Genomic DNA, 13,760 nt, shown 5'->3' with positions numbered 1-13,760 from the left:
TGTTTGCACCCAAGGAATATTTTCTCTGTGTTACCCCAGCTCCTCCAATTTCCATTTCCATTAAGAGTATTTTCTTTGCTGCTTTGATAAGTTAATAAGTTCTCTGTGGTGAGTTAAATTGGTGAAAATGACTTTAAATAGAGCCGTGTTTTCATATAATGTGTCATTGAGGACAGTCTGTGTTTAGAGGTAGGGCATCATCGTGATTATCAATCCAGAAGGTTCCTACTATGGAAGCTGTAAAGATGTACTGTAGGGATTTTCTTTCAAACACATGACCTGCCTTTTTCCCACTGGAGCGAGGTTCAGTGGAAATGGACTGAGCCGTGCCCTTCACTGCCGTCTTCCTTTTCTCTCATGCTCCCTTTTCATCCTCCAGGATCTGCGTGGTCAGACCTGAACGCTCGGCCTCACTCTACTCTCCTGACAAACAGTGTTCTGTCTCTACAGGCTGCTGAATGGCCTGTTGTATAGATACTGTATATGCAGTAATGTGTTTCCCGTTCCTTTTTTTAGCCATGGCTAATAAAAACCACAGGAACAGAAAATGTGTTGAAAAAAAATTAAAACTGTTTAGGTTTTAAGTGTTTATTTAAAACTGTGAAGTCTAATGAGACAAACAATTGGTACAAATGTGTTTTGAGAAATTGACTTGACTTGTTCTATAATGTTCAGTTTGGACGAAATAAGTTCCAAATTCTAAACTTGAAAATCAATCTATAAATTAAGAAACAGCTTTAAATTTCACATCTGAAGGGTCTGCAGTTAAAGATTTGACTAAACAAAATCATGTGGATTTCTGTTGTTGGTGGAATTCACTGAAAATGTTGGAAAAGCTTTTTTAAAGGTTGCATTGAAAGATTTTGTTTTTTAAATACAATCAAACTTTCATAGATACATAAACGTAGACGTTAACTTCAGTCTGCTGGACTTTTCCCCTCTGTGTTATGTTGCAGAATTTCCTTAATGGAACTAATTTTATTCTTCATTTAGCAGCTCGATTGTGTAATTCCTAGAAAATATTACCAGTGCATGCACGGCTTACTGAGTGAAACACTTTTACACACATTAGGGAGGTTAGGTTTCTGTTGGCGTTTCAGTGAGTGGTCTGTTAAAGACTCCTACAGACCCATTTCTGAGAGAAATTAGTTATTTAAAATAAACAAATAAAAATAATCTTCCAAGTTCTCAGTTTAGGATATCTCCAGGTTCCTTCTCTTTCTTTCTGCCTGTTGCTGCACATCTCCTCCGCCTCTTTGCTCTGTCTGCCTCTATGGGGTCAGTTGCTCATTATTAGCCTCATTAGCCTGACTTTTATTAAAGATCTACAATGACAGAGCAGTAAATCACAGAGTTTACTGTAATATAATACATCTCTCCAAACGGATATTCTAATAAATAGAACCATCTCTCCAAACGGATATTCTAATAAATGTGTATATGTTATATATTTTAATGTCCCTACCTTTGATACCACACCAGAACATACAGTACAAACTCCATACAGTAACTCACTAAAATTTACAAAACGATGAAGGCTTTTATGGCCTGCAGTGTCCGCAAGGAATTTGACAATATACTCTTCTTTATTAAAGAGAGTTTAATAAAGTTTCATTCCTGAAGTTTAAATGTCATTTGACTCCGACTTCATTCCCGTCTCTGCAGAGATAAGACACGTCTCGTTTTCAGCCAGCCGTCTTGGCTCCCACTAATAGGCCCCTCCAGCGTTGTTAGCTTCATTATTTTCACTGACGTGGAGAAGCGATGTCTAAATTAAATCCAATAATGTAAACACATTTACAAACTAATTACCACAGTCTCCATTATTCCTTTCATAGTTGGCAAGAAAAAACATCAATATTTTTTTCACCTGGATCAAAAACCTCGTTATCACACAAACAATAGGGAATCAGTTAAAAAACCAGGTGTTGTTCGTAGAATATTAAAGAGGTTTTAGACAAAGAGAAGAAATGACGGAGTCATTTTCAATACTTTGTTTTAGAAAAACAGTTTTCACATTCACACTCTCTCCTGTTAGCTCCAGTTTCATTTTAGTCATTCTCCTCTGGGTATGAAATTCAAGTTTTTTTACGTTGCAAGACAAAGTTAAAAAAAGTATTTTTCTCCAAGATGGGCCATGTGATAAACCAGCTTGATGACACATTAACCGTATTGTGTTTCCTAGAGGGGAAAATGTGGAGGAAAACCCATTTTTCATTGGAGTAAAGGAGGAAAAGGCAGGATTTTGGTGTGGCAGGTGATGAATTGTCGGTGGTAGGGAATCCATCTGCTGCGTCAACACCAAGGAACAGGGATCGTCCACTGATAGAGGGAGAGAGGGAGAAGGAAAAAGACTATCCACGATAGAATTTACAAGTGTCTGTTTGCCACCCTAACTGTGTACCGGCTATCTATCATCCCAGGGATTTCATACTTCCCTAATTCAATAATCCATTATGATTTATGTCGTGGCTCCGACCGCACTGATATAGAATAATGTTAAGGCTAAGAATAGAGGCAGGGAAACACATTAGGTTTTCAAATCATCATATTTTTGTACACATGAGGGATACAACCTCATTTATTTTATCTGAATCTTTAAAAAGGAAAACACCGGTACAGTTTAAGATAAAAATGTGACGTATACCTTATTCAAGTACTGTATATGTATATATATGTTTGTGGCATTTATGCATGTTATAAATATATTTTTAGTTAAAGAAAGAGGAGAATTTGCATTTGTTCTTCTGATAAGGCTCCTGCAAATTTGAATCTCTATTTCTCAACTGTTCTGACACTCATTTTGTAACTTCCAGTGTCTGTAATGTTTCTCAACACTTTATGCTAATTGATTCATTACAGTCGACACAGCAGTGTTGTCTCTTCAGTTTAGAAATGCAGTGCGTTTGTTATGGACAGTCTTTTCTGCTGCTTTTTTCGTTCTGTCTTTTTTTTTTCCTCTTAACACAGCATTTTTGACGGCTGCTCAGCAGGCTGTACAACAGCAGCCTGATGTCATTTACATGCAAAACCTCTGCACGGTGTTGGTCTCACAACTGTAACGCAGTCAGAGGAAGGAGCCGGGATCATCAGTGACTTTTGTCTTCTCAGCGGGACAATGACAGAACTAGTACAGCAGGCTTGTGTTCTTTTGTCGATGTGCAGGGGGGAATGCAAATCTGTGTCTGTGAGTCAGTCGGAACACCCTCCACATAATTCAGAGCCGTCTCCTCTGACTGTGAAAATACTGTGTGGAATACGGAATTGTATGTTTTTGCGTCCCAGGCAGTCACAGCGGGCAGGAGTTAAGTATCTCTGCCTCGTACTGTATGTAGAGAATGAGTAATGAAGCCCGCGTCTTCCTTCATTTAATCAACCTCCTCTTCTGGGTGAAACCCAAGTAGGAATGACACTATTCTCATTCAAAAGCGCACAGTCAGCAAAGTGTGTCATTTTATATCCCAGAAGGTGAGCAAGACTCCTGTACGAGCACACGTAGAGTGTTCTTTGGAAACAGTTCTGAATTAAACAACTCCCAGTCCTGTGTCAAACAAAGAAAGTCCTTCAGTTCCTTTGTCCCTATTTCTTTTAAATAATAATGCCTCTCAACTCTGATTTTTCATCTCTTTCCACAGCGGGGGTGAAAATCAGTACTTCTCAGAAACAGAGTGGATCTATGCAGTATGTGTATGTGTGTGTGTGTGTGTATGTACATGCTAAGTTGCCTCCTCCTGTGTTTCCACGAGAACCACAGGAAGAGGAACTCAGTGCTCATTTGCTCCCTTCCTATGTGAGCACTGACTACCATTCCAAAATTCAAATAAACCGAGTCGTGCTTTGGTTTAAATACATGCCGAGGAGGAGGAGGAAGAGGAGGAGGTTTATGAAGTATTCTCCTACCTGCAGTCGCCACCAGGTTGTGTGTGGGAGTAATTAACACCTCTGGTGTGTTAAAGGTGCTGCAGCATTCTTGTTTCTACAACCGGGCCATTTGCATTTCAAATCCTGTCCTCAGGAATGGCAGATGAGTTGGAGAGAGAGAGAGAGAGAGAGCAATTAAAAAGTGTAATTAGTGAACTGCTAATTTGACCGCCCATCCCTCCTTTTTCTTTGTCTCTCCCACAGACAGGTGCAGACTCCCAGGCAACAACGTTCACACAGTACAGGTACTGCACCAGCACACAGACACAGACGCACTGGGACGTGTGAGGACCCCCCACTGCCCCCACACCCCTCAGTCATAATTTAATATTGTAATGGTCCTTAATGAGTGCTTCATGTGCACGGCCTACTGTGCATCTATGAACCTGAAGCACATCTAATCGGACAATTAGCCCTCGTTTTGGAATCATTTCCGAGCGTTTATTCAGCGCCGTCTCTAACACGCATTAGATGCACACACACTCACACACCTATGCATGAAATAACACACCCGTCTATCTGTCAGTCGGTCCTAGCAGTGTCACAGTAACATGGAGGGAGCTTGACTAAGTGTAGACAGGGTCCACATGGTGGTAGGGTGGGTAATGATGTTGCCGTGAAGGAACAAGGTCACCGGTTTGAACCCCAGTGCTGACTGCTGGTCTTTCTGTGTTTTCTTTTCTCTAAGTACTCAGATTCACAGATTCAGATTCAGATTCCTCCACAGGTCGTTAAGGTTAATTGGACAATAGTTAATTGGACATAGAGTTAGTAAGAATGTGAAGTGTTGTTAGCCTCTGTATGTGTTGGCCCAGTGATGGAGCGGTGAGCTGTCCAGTGTGAACCCTGACCTTGGGATTGGCTCCAGTTCTCCCTGTGGCCCTTAAAGGGATTAAATGTTAGGAAAAAAAAAAGATGCTGACTGTGTGTAAAGAATGACGTCAGAGCAGCAGAATGATGAGTGTGTTAGTTCAAATAGAGGACCAAAAATTTGAGTAAATGTCAGCGGGCGTCTAAAGATATTGCCGGTACTTTTCCGCTGCGTGTGGTCCAGTTAGCAATCTTCAGTCTTTGTGATTTATTTTCTTTGGAACTGGTGGAGCAGTAAAACTGAACTTTATTATGGTGAAGTGATACACATTGATCTTGTTGGATAAATAACAGAAAAAGCTTTTAAGGGTTGATTGGCTCTGTCTGTGACCTTACTGTTCAGAAGGTCCTGCTGCTCTCCATGTCTCTCTCTCTCTCTCGTTCTACCAGCATTCACATGACACTTTAAAAAAATGAAAATGAAGTCGTATGTCTAAAGGAGACTACATTTAAAAAAAAGATTGAAGAGTCAGAGATCTGGCAACTGTCAGAGTTCACTGCTGTTGCTGTTTATTGGTGACCCTTCAGCTGATTAAATTGTTTTACTGCTACTGCAATCATTAAATGTGGGGCCAACTCTTCTCTGCAATCTGTGTAATTACTAAACATTATGTAGATGAGGTGGAGTGTGGAAGAAAGTGCATTTCATCCTGAGCAACGCAGCAGCGGAGAGGAGAGAAAGAGGCTAGAGATGAGAGGAAAACAGTGATGGTCACTTTCAGTTGAGGATTAGAATGTACGTGTGTGTGTGAGAGAAAAGTATATATTTTAAGCAGATTAACTGTAAAATTGATGACCATATGTCACGTTGCTCTGTTCTGTTCTCCCAGTTTTTTACCAATGTGAGATGATGAAGTTGGACACAGTTGTAAAACATTTTTAGTCCTTGTATCAACAGGGAATGAACTTTTCTCCAAATGTATCTTTAAAGTCACACTTTAGTTTCAGTGTTAATTATATTATAACTTCTGTTAACACACAGAGAACAGATTCTCTACTTGATATTGTGACGTTGTGTAATTACAGCTTAAAAGGGCACGTCCTTAGGTGTTACTTCGTGTTTTAGCTGCCCTCTAACTGCTGAGGCGTTAGCCTATTTCTGCTTTGGCTCGGTGAAGACGTCGCTGCTGCAAACTGTCACAGTAGTCGATCACGTAGACAGCCTCTGCGCTAATGAACTGGACCTTTATGTCGCCTCCTCACCAGGCTATTTCTGGAAATGATAGCATCACAGTCCAGTGTCCCGGTAGCAAGATGTAGCCAGGATAACCTACTCAGTCTGACCTCGCCTCCATCTGTACAAAAATCATTGTCAATTTCAATTTGTTTTTATTAAATTTCCATGTGCTTTTTTAACAAAGATCATGGGCCATAGGTTTATTAGATTTATTTATAAACCACAGCAGCTGCAGCTGTTTGCCGTGCAGGTGATGGTTTGATTCCCTGGATGGACACGGGTGTCTCTGTTGATGCCTGAAGCTGTAAAACCCCTCCAGAAATGACATTAGTAAACATATGATCTTCTCAGACGTGGATACTGTATATTGGGGATTAAATACTACAATGCAACTGAGACTCAGTCTGAAATCTCCGTTTAAAGTATTACACAGGCAGATGGGGCTGTTGTTGCTGAGGGTTTTCTTGGATTTAATCGACTCTTGAAGATAGATGCTTTCTTAATGAAACTGATGCTAAGTGGAAATGTTTTTAAACCACAGCCTTTTTATACAGAAGAGCAACTGTGCCCACAAATGTCTGACTGGAGGGTTGATGGTGTCTTTAAGTCAAGTCAGTAGCTCAAAACCAATTTGCTTCAGAGGAGTTAAAATTAGAAATAAGACCGTCCTGTTAATAAAGCCTGTATATGGGAAAATAATGGAACACAGTATATATTATAAATGTTATGAGCAGAATAGGTTTTACAGATATTATTGAAATGCAAATTAAATTAAACACTGAGAAAGCATTTTGCTAACAATGGGTGGGAAAAGACTCATTTTAAAAGGAAGAAATCTCCAGCAGATTCAGAACGGTGTTCAGCTGTGAGAGAGAGAGAGAGAGAGAGAGAGAGAGAAAGGGGGACATGGGGGAGAAAAAGAAGGGGAAGGAAGAATGAGAGCACAGGAGCAGACACACTTTGAAACTCTGTGGAACTCTGAACTGATGCCATTTTTTTTCCATTTTTTATTACTCAGTTTCTAAATTGGACATTAATTATAAATGACACTCTCCAAAGTAAATTCCCTCTGGGACTGAACACAGTCTGTATAAATATAACAAATGCTTAATATTTATTTAACAGGTTTAGTGATAAAATCATTTCTTATTGGCCGAAGCAGTACTGTTTATTGTAGACAGCTGTAGTGTACTGTCACTTAAATTATTATTAATAATAAAATTATTTTGTAACAATCTCTCATTTTGATTCACATTTCTCATTATCTTCGCCTCTGTCGTTTTTTGCTGTGACATTTACTGAATCAAAAAGGGATTAAAAGGATAATAATAAAGGGACAAAAAACCCTTCAGTAGCTGCACCGTGTTAAAAATACAACCTGCTCCCTCCTCCTCTTCCTCCTCCTCCTCCTCCTCAGTTTCTATCTGGCTTATTTTTGCCCTTTCATTTTTACCTCTCCTGCTCCCTCCTCTTGGGGGGGGAGAGGGGAGTGGGGGAGAGTACCTTTAATATACAGTAAAAACAGGTGAAGGAAGAGTAATCCTCCTCCCACCTGTGCTATTTGTTGTCATCCCGTGTCTGTGATTTAAAGGTGGGTGAGAGGCACATAAATGTGTAGCAACAATCCAATACCATAAGCTGTACATAAGCTGAAGTGATGTGGGATCAAGAGCATTGACACCTCCCTCTGTTGGTGCTGTCTGTTCAAAACGTCCACCACAGTGAGGCGGTCAGCGGGGATTTTGTTCAATAATCGTTTTTTTTTTTTTTTTTTTAATTAAGTTCAACATTGAAGGAAGTAATTAGTAATTATTTCCATCCTTGATACATTTTTCATTCGGCTTTATGCACGTTTTACCGGCTCATAAATGTCTGCTCTGATGATCATTCAGTGACGTGGTAATTTTAGTGCTCACTCATAGGTTTTGTATAATATTGACATTTTTTGCCTTCTGCTAATTGCTACTCTTTGGCCCCTCAATCTTTTTATCATTTAAAAAACATTTTTTCTAAAGTAGTGTATGTTGTTTGTTGTTGATCAAACTTTTGTTTTGTGTTCCTCTTCCTGACTGTGTCTGTTTACTTCTATTGTACAGTCTAACTGACAAGCAGGCAGCCCTAAAATGTCAAAGGAATTTTCTGCTTCAAGCTTTGCATTGTGGGAGAATAGAATACAGTATTCAGGCATTCAGCTGCAGCAGACACCGGAAGCAAAGAAATGTATAACATTTTATTCTCACATATAAAAATGGCTGAAAAAGAAATATTTTCACTGCCAAAATAATTAATACTCCTCACACTGACTCCAATTCCAGTCTTTTGTTGTAGTGTCTCAGATTTACCGCACCTTTATTCTAAGTCAATTAATTTTTTTAAGCCTTGTATTGAATCTTTTAATTTGTTTCTCGACTCTCTCTGGGCTTCTCTGCATTTTTATTCATTCCTTTCTACTATTATCTAATGTTTGCCAAAATGAGTCTAATTAGCATTCAGTGTGTATAATCAGACCAGTAGCTAAATACTTAGTCTCAACAAGAGTTATGACCAAATCCTCTGAATAGAGTTGAATAAAATACTTTTGGGAAAGTTTACATTTATATTATGTTCTTTTTAGGACAGAAACTCAAACTTCATTCAATCCCTGTCTGACAGTGGCTGAGTGGTCATGCTGTAAACACATGGCCGTCCTCCGGGTTTGAGATGACAATTAGAGCTCTGCAGGACTAACACACACACACAGTACACAGTGAGGGAAGTGACTCACTGCTGAGGACATGGTGATGTTTCTTTGGTTTTTCTATCAGTGGGAAAAGATGGTTTTACTAGAGCAACAACATCTAGAACCAGAATAAGAAATGGAACCTGATGTTGTTGATTCACGCTCTGGTGGAATAAATATATATATATATATGTATATATATATATATATATTGTATTCATTTGTATATATATATTATACATATACATTTAATTATTATGAATATTACTATTGTTAATGATGGTGGTTAAACAATTGTTAATGAGCTGTTTTTCACACATAAGAAAACAAACTGCCTTTTACTCATCACTGTATCATGTGACCTCAGTTCACACTGTCCTATTGGTTTTGTCTGAATAGTCCCCTAAATATTGACATTCATCTTCAGCCTGAGGCAGTGTCCTTTGTGGTGGAATAGAATCAGTTTCTTGGTCCCATCTTCGCTTTGGAAAGAAGGAGGGAAATACTTCTGCAGCCCTCCAGTAGCAGGAGCCGCCCATGATCGGAGCCCAATGGTCCTGAAAGACAAGGCAATTTGGCCAGAGTGATGGGAATAATGAGAAAACCATTGTAATGTTACTAGAGTCCAATTTACAAGTGGAGAGAGAGATTGAAAGAGAAACAGAAAGAGCTAAACGGAAACGGAGAGAGGCACAAGGAAATGGAAAGAAGTGCAGAGAGAGAGAGAGTGGGAGAGAGAGAGAGAGAGAGAGTATCCATGTAGAACTTGGTATTGGTTTTGTGTTCATGTCGAGGTGGCTGCACATTAACTTGTGCAAATGGAGGTTATGGCTTTGGTTCCGTAGGGCAAGCTTGAGGTGGATAACAGGGCAGCTGGCTGACAATAAGAAGAAAGAGCTAAAAAAAGTAATAACATTAAATGTATTTCTTTTTACCCACGCAGTGTGGGATTTAAAGTCAGAGAATTGGCCACAAATACTTTTTTATACATCCTAATGTAACACTATATTTTCAGACACAGCAAAATATTATATGGAAAGGTATAATTGTTAAAGGAAAAAATCCTAGAGAGATGATGAAAAATACATCATGAATAGAAGTGGTAAATAAACCAGGGGGGAGCAGAGTGAACAGGAGGATGAGTCTGAAACATATGACCGCTTTTCTCTCCACGGTGAGACTCTGCAGAGCGAGGGAGCAGACATCGCCTGATGCATGTCCCCCTGGTTACAGCCTCGCTCCACGTACAGTACGTACATCACCACTTACATCCTGCCTGCAGCGACTGAAAACCTCAGCAGCGCTCGACGACTGCCTCTGCAGCGACCGCGACGATGTCACTCTTTGACCGTCGATGTCTGGCCCACAGTCTCAGCAGCAAAAAAATAAATAAATAAATCACTGGGCCGACTTATCTGTACATGTTCGGCACCTTCCACAATGAGAGAAGAGACCACACAGTACACAGACGTGGATGTATGTGGGGAGGAAACCTGCAGGTATTTATTTGGGAGGCAGGAGTCTGATTTCCACTGAATATTGTCCTTTAATATAACAGACGGGTACATACACACCTACACACACCCACACACTGTATTTATACAGAGAAGACTGCAGTTACAAACAGTGTGTGGGAAGACACACATTCTGTGTCTCTACCGTTGTATGAAACAGCAGGCTGGGATATCAGTGTGAATTAATTCTATTTAGTTTTTCATAGAGTTTTTTTTTTTTCAAATTTTGAATACAGTCCAAAGTTGATCCTGTTTATCAGAAAACTTGCAGCGTCCGTGGAGCTGCTGGTTGAAGTGGAAATGCCATCAGCCCACATCCCCACTGTGGATTTGCCATCAAGTGTTTCAGTAAAGAGCTGAAGGCACAGCACCCTCCCTCAAGTCAGGGCTTTTTGCTCTTTCGCTCGTTCGGTTGGGTATTTATCATGCATGTGGGAGACGTGGCGCTCACCACAGCTGTTATTGCTCCCGCAGCAGTAAGAACTAGTAGGATCTCTGCTGCTCTGAACATTAGATCCTGGAAGGTTTACTTGATGGCAGTAAAACTAAATGTATTTTTTACAAAGAGTTATGTAGTTGTAAAATGAGGGTTTGAGCCTCGTTTGTTAGATCTCATTTTACACTGGTGGGGAATTTGGGTTCTCCTGTTATCTTACCAATGGGAAAGGATATGGAAGTCTCTAAAGATTTTCTCTAAAGATAAGGAAAACCTTGAGGGAAAAAACCCACATGTAAAAACACGTGGCATTATGTTTAAATTATTCATGTCACTTTTACAAAAAAATGTTACTATTCAAGTGTTTAAAAACACAGGTATTACAGTAATACCGGTGCTTGTTAGGACATTAGCTAGTTTGCATATCATTAAGTAACAAAGTCATTTTAACCAGGCTGTGTTAATATGCAACAGGAAAGCTGGACAAAGCCAAAACGCAGCATTAAACCTACTGCAGTGTGAACTTCTGACCTGTTTAGTGCAAACACAAATTCCACTAATCCCCAAAGTGAAAAGTGCATTGAATTTTCCAGGGATTAGACATAATGAACATCCTACCAACGTTTCCCTGCTCCCTCACAGTGCTGCTCACAGTGCATTGAAGGTCACTTACTAATTAGCCAAATGGATTCTGAAATGTGCACACCAGTAAAATTAAATCTCAATTTATGTTTATATCTTTAACTATATTTCCGTCTGTCATAAGAGAATAAAATAAGGCAAATGAAACATAATTTGAAAGGTGAGCTCTAGGAGGACTGGGATTTTAGAAAATGTGGAAATTCACAGTATATTTAAAAAAATGTTGGTCTTTTGAGAGCAGTCAGTATGATACAGTGACACACTAAATGGCTGTGGTTTAATATATTTCCTACCTTATCATCAAGAAAGATATGGATTAGAGGGATCACTTTCAAGGTCTTCAACATTTGACAGATCATTTCAGCAGTGAAGTTATGAGTTATGGTGCCAAAAAATGTGACAGTAGTGGGTGGAAAACAATTCAATTAAAAACAACTGTCTATATGATTTGTTTATAAAATTAGGAGTCATTCGTCGGCAGTTGATTTTGCAAAGTTTTCTATCAAATCAATAAAACCCAAAGCTGTTATTGCCCTCAAATATACTTAAATACATAATGTCATTTTTGTGTGTTTCAGTTCCACAAAAACACATATTACCTTAAGGTGAAACATAATATCATTAAAACTTAGAAAAACAAGATTGCAATATTTATTTTTTAATTTCTTCATGTTGCAGATGCTCAGAGCACCCATCTTTGTACACTCTGAACGTTGTGACTGTTCTCTCTGACACTGCACTGATGATTGTAATTCAAACTGGAACAGGGAGTTTATTTTTTGTCTTGACTGAGTTTGAATTTATAATACTAAACTTCCATACATATTAAGAGTTATTGCATTAGTGTCCTGTAACTCCTTGTTTTACCAGTTGGTGGACAGCTCCTGGTGCTGAAATAAAGCTGCACAGTATGCTGCTGACTGCATACAAGCAGGAAGCTCCTGAAACATCAGAACACACATTTACTATGTGTATGAGACATGAAGTACATTAACATACATTAATTAATACAAAGGTAACAAGAGTAGTACTCAGTATGTCTTCTCCAGGCTGGTACTATTTGTTGAATATGTTGTGATCACTGTAGTCTGCAGCCAATTTTTTAAGGTTTTTATATGTCAATTGATTAATTGACTCATGCGCCTTCATTGCATCCGTTGACATTAATGTCAATTTGTGTTTTACATGATGTGCCTGGGAAGAGTAGTCTCTTGGATTTGTCTCTGGTTTTACTTCTGACACACCTCGTACCTGCTTGCAAAATGTTTGGCCTGTGTCAAACATGCCAAGCTCAATTTATTAAACTCTACGTAGTTTATGTGCACATTGTGTATTTATGGTTGTGGTGAATCCACTAACTTGTCTAATGTTGGTAGAATGTCTCATGTCAATATGTCCTCACTGTCCTGAAAAAAGAAAAGACATCAAACCACTACTGCTCTCTGCCTGAAGCAGATCGACTCTCTTTGAAGGAGTGGATCTGTCCCTGATTGAGCCACAGTGAAAATCCTCCCCTCACTCTGTGTGGCAGATGCTGGTGGGCATCAGCCTGCACAGTGGCCTAATGACTTGAGTATAATCTCTGTGACTTTGAATCTCTTTCAAACTTCCATCTCTGTCAGTGTTAAACATAACTCTTAGTTCTATATTTAGTCACCATTTAGAATCGGCCGCCTTGAGGGAAACACTCTCCATGCATATAAGAGAAGTCTCCCTCGTACAGTGAGGTTCAAAGGATGCGTGGCTCTCCTCCAGTATGATCCAACTACGTTTATTTAGTAGATGCCTTGTACAAAGAGTGTCGTGAAAGATCATCAGGTGCACTGTGAAAAAATATGTGTCTAAGTGTCACTTAGTTGACCTGAAAAACTTATATATAAATATAAATAAGCCAGAACAATTAAATACCCTTCCACTAGGTGGGAGCAGATGGGGTTTAAAGCTATAAAAATAGAGGGACTCTTACATGTTGATAATTCCTGCAGGTATTTCAGCTTTGTGTTCAACTAAACAGGAGTGAGAATTTATATTTTATTTAAAAAATAACTTATACTAACTGCAACTAGAGCTTTGTAGAACATATCTCATCAGTTCCTAAAACTTTTTAAAAAATATTAAAAAAGAAGATAGACATGAAAGGGACTCCTAACACCATGGAACCATGGGAATTGTCAATGAAAGACAGAGATAGCTACAAGAGTCTCTGTCAAATAGTCAAATCACCTGGGCTTCAGCTCTTTCTGCAGTGATTTGTTTGGCAGTCAGTCAATTAGACAATATTAGCGCTCTGCTTTGTGTTGGTCGTTCATTCCAAAGATATTGCATCAAGTGATAAACGGGAAAACCATAGTTGACAGCATGATTGTTTCTGTCATATTACATCTGCAGTAAAACACGATCTTAGACAGTAATTAGTCGTTCTATTGGGTAAACAGTCATGTCTGTCCTACCTGTTATTTGTGTTTGCGTTTACATTACAGT

At 39.1% G+C, this 13,760-nt stretch overlaps 1 protein-coding gene across 1 annotated transcript in view; it reads left to right on the top strand.

Annotated features, from left to right (window-relative positions):
* Window positions 1-13,760, top strand: part of tnr (tenascin R (restrictin, janusin)) — a 118,632-nt gene that overhangs the window by 37,887 nt on the left and 66,985 nt on the right. The window contains exon 3 of the mRNA XM_008333993.3: window positions 4,126-4,166. The gene's annotated coding sequence lies outside the window, so the exon portion shown is untranslated. The remainder of the gene's footprint in view (window positions 1-4,125; window positions 4,167-13,760) is intronic.

Source organism: Cynoglossus semilaevis, chromosome 20 (genome assembly GCF_000523025.1).
Source record: "Cynoglossus semilaevis isolate Cse_v1.0 chromosome 20, Cse_v1.0, whole genome shotgun sequence".
Taxonomy (NCBI): domain Eukaryota; kingdom Metazoa; phylum Chordata; class Actinopteri; order Pleuronectiformes; family Cynoglossidae; genus Cynoglossus; species Cynoglossus semilaevis.
The sequence above is the reverse complement of the archived record's forward strand: the minus strand, read 5'-3'. Positions and strand labels throughout refer to the sequence as shown.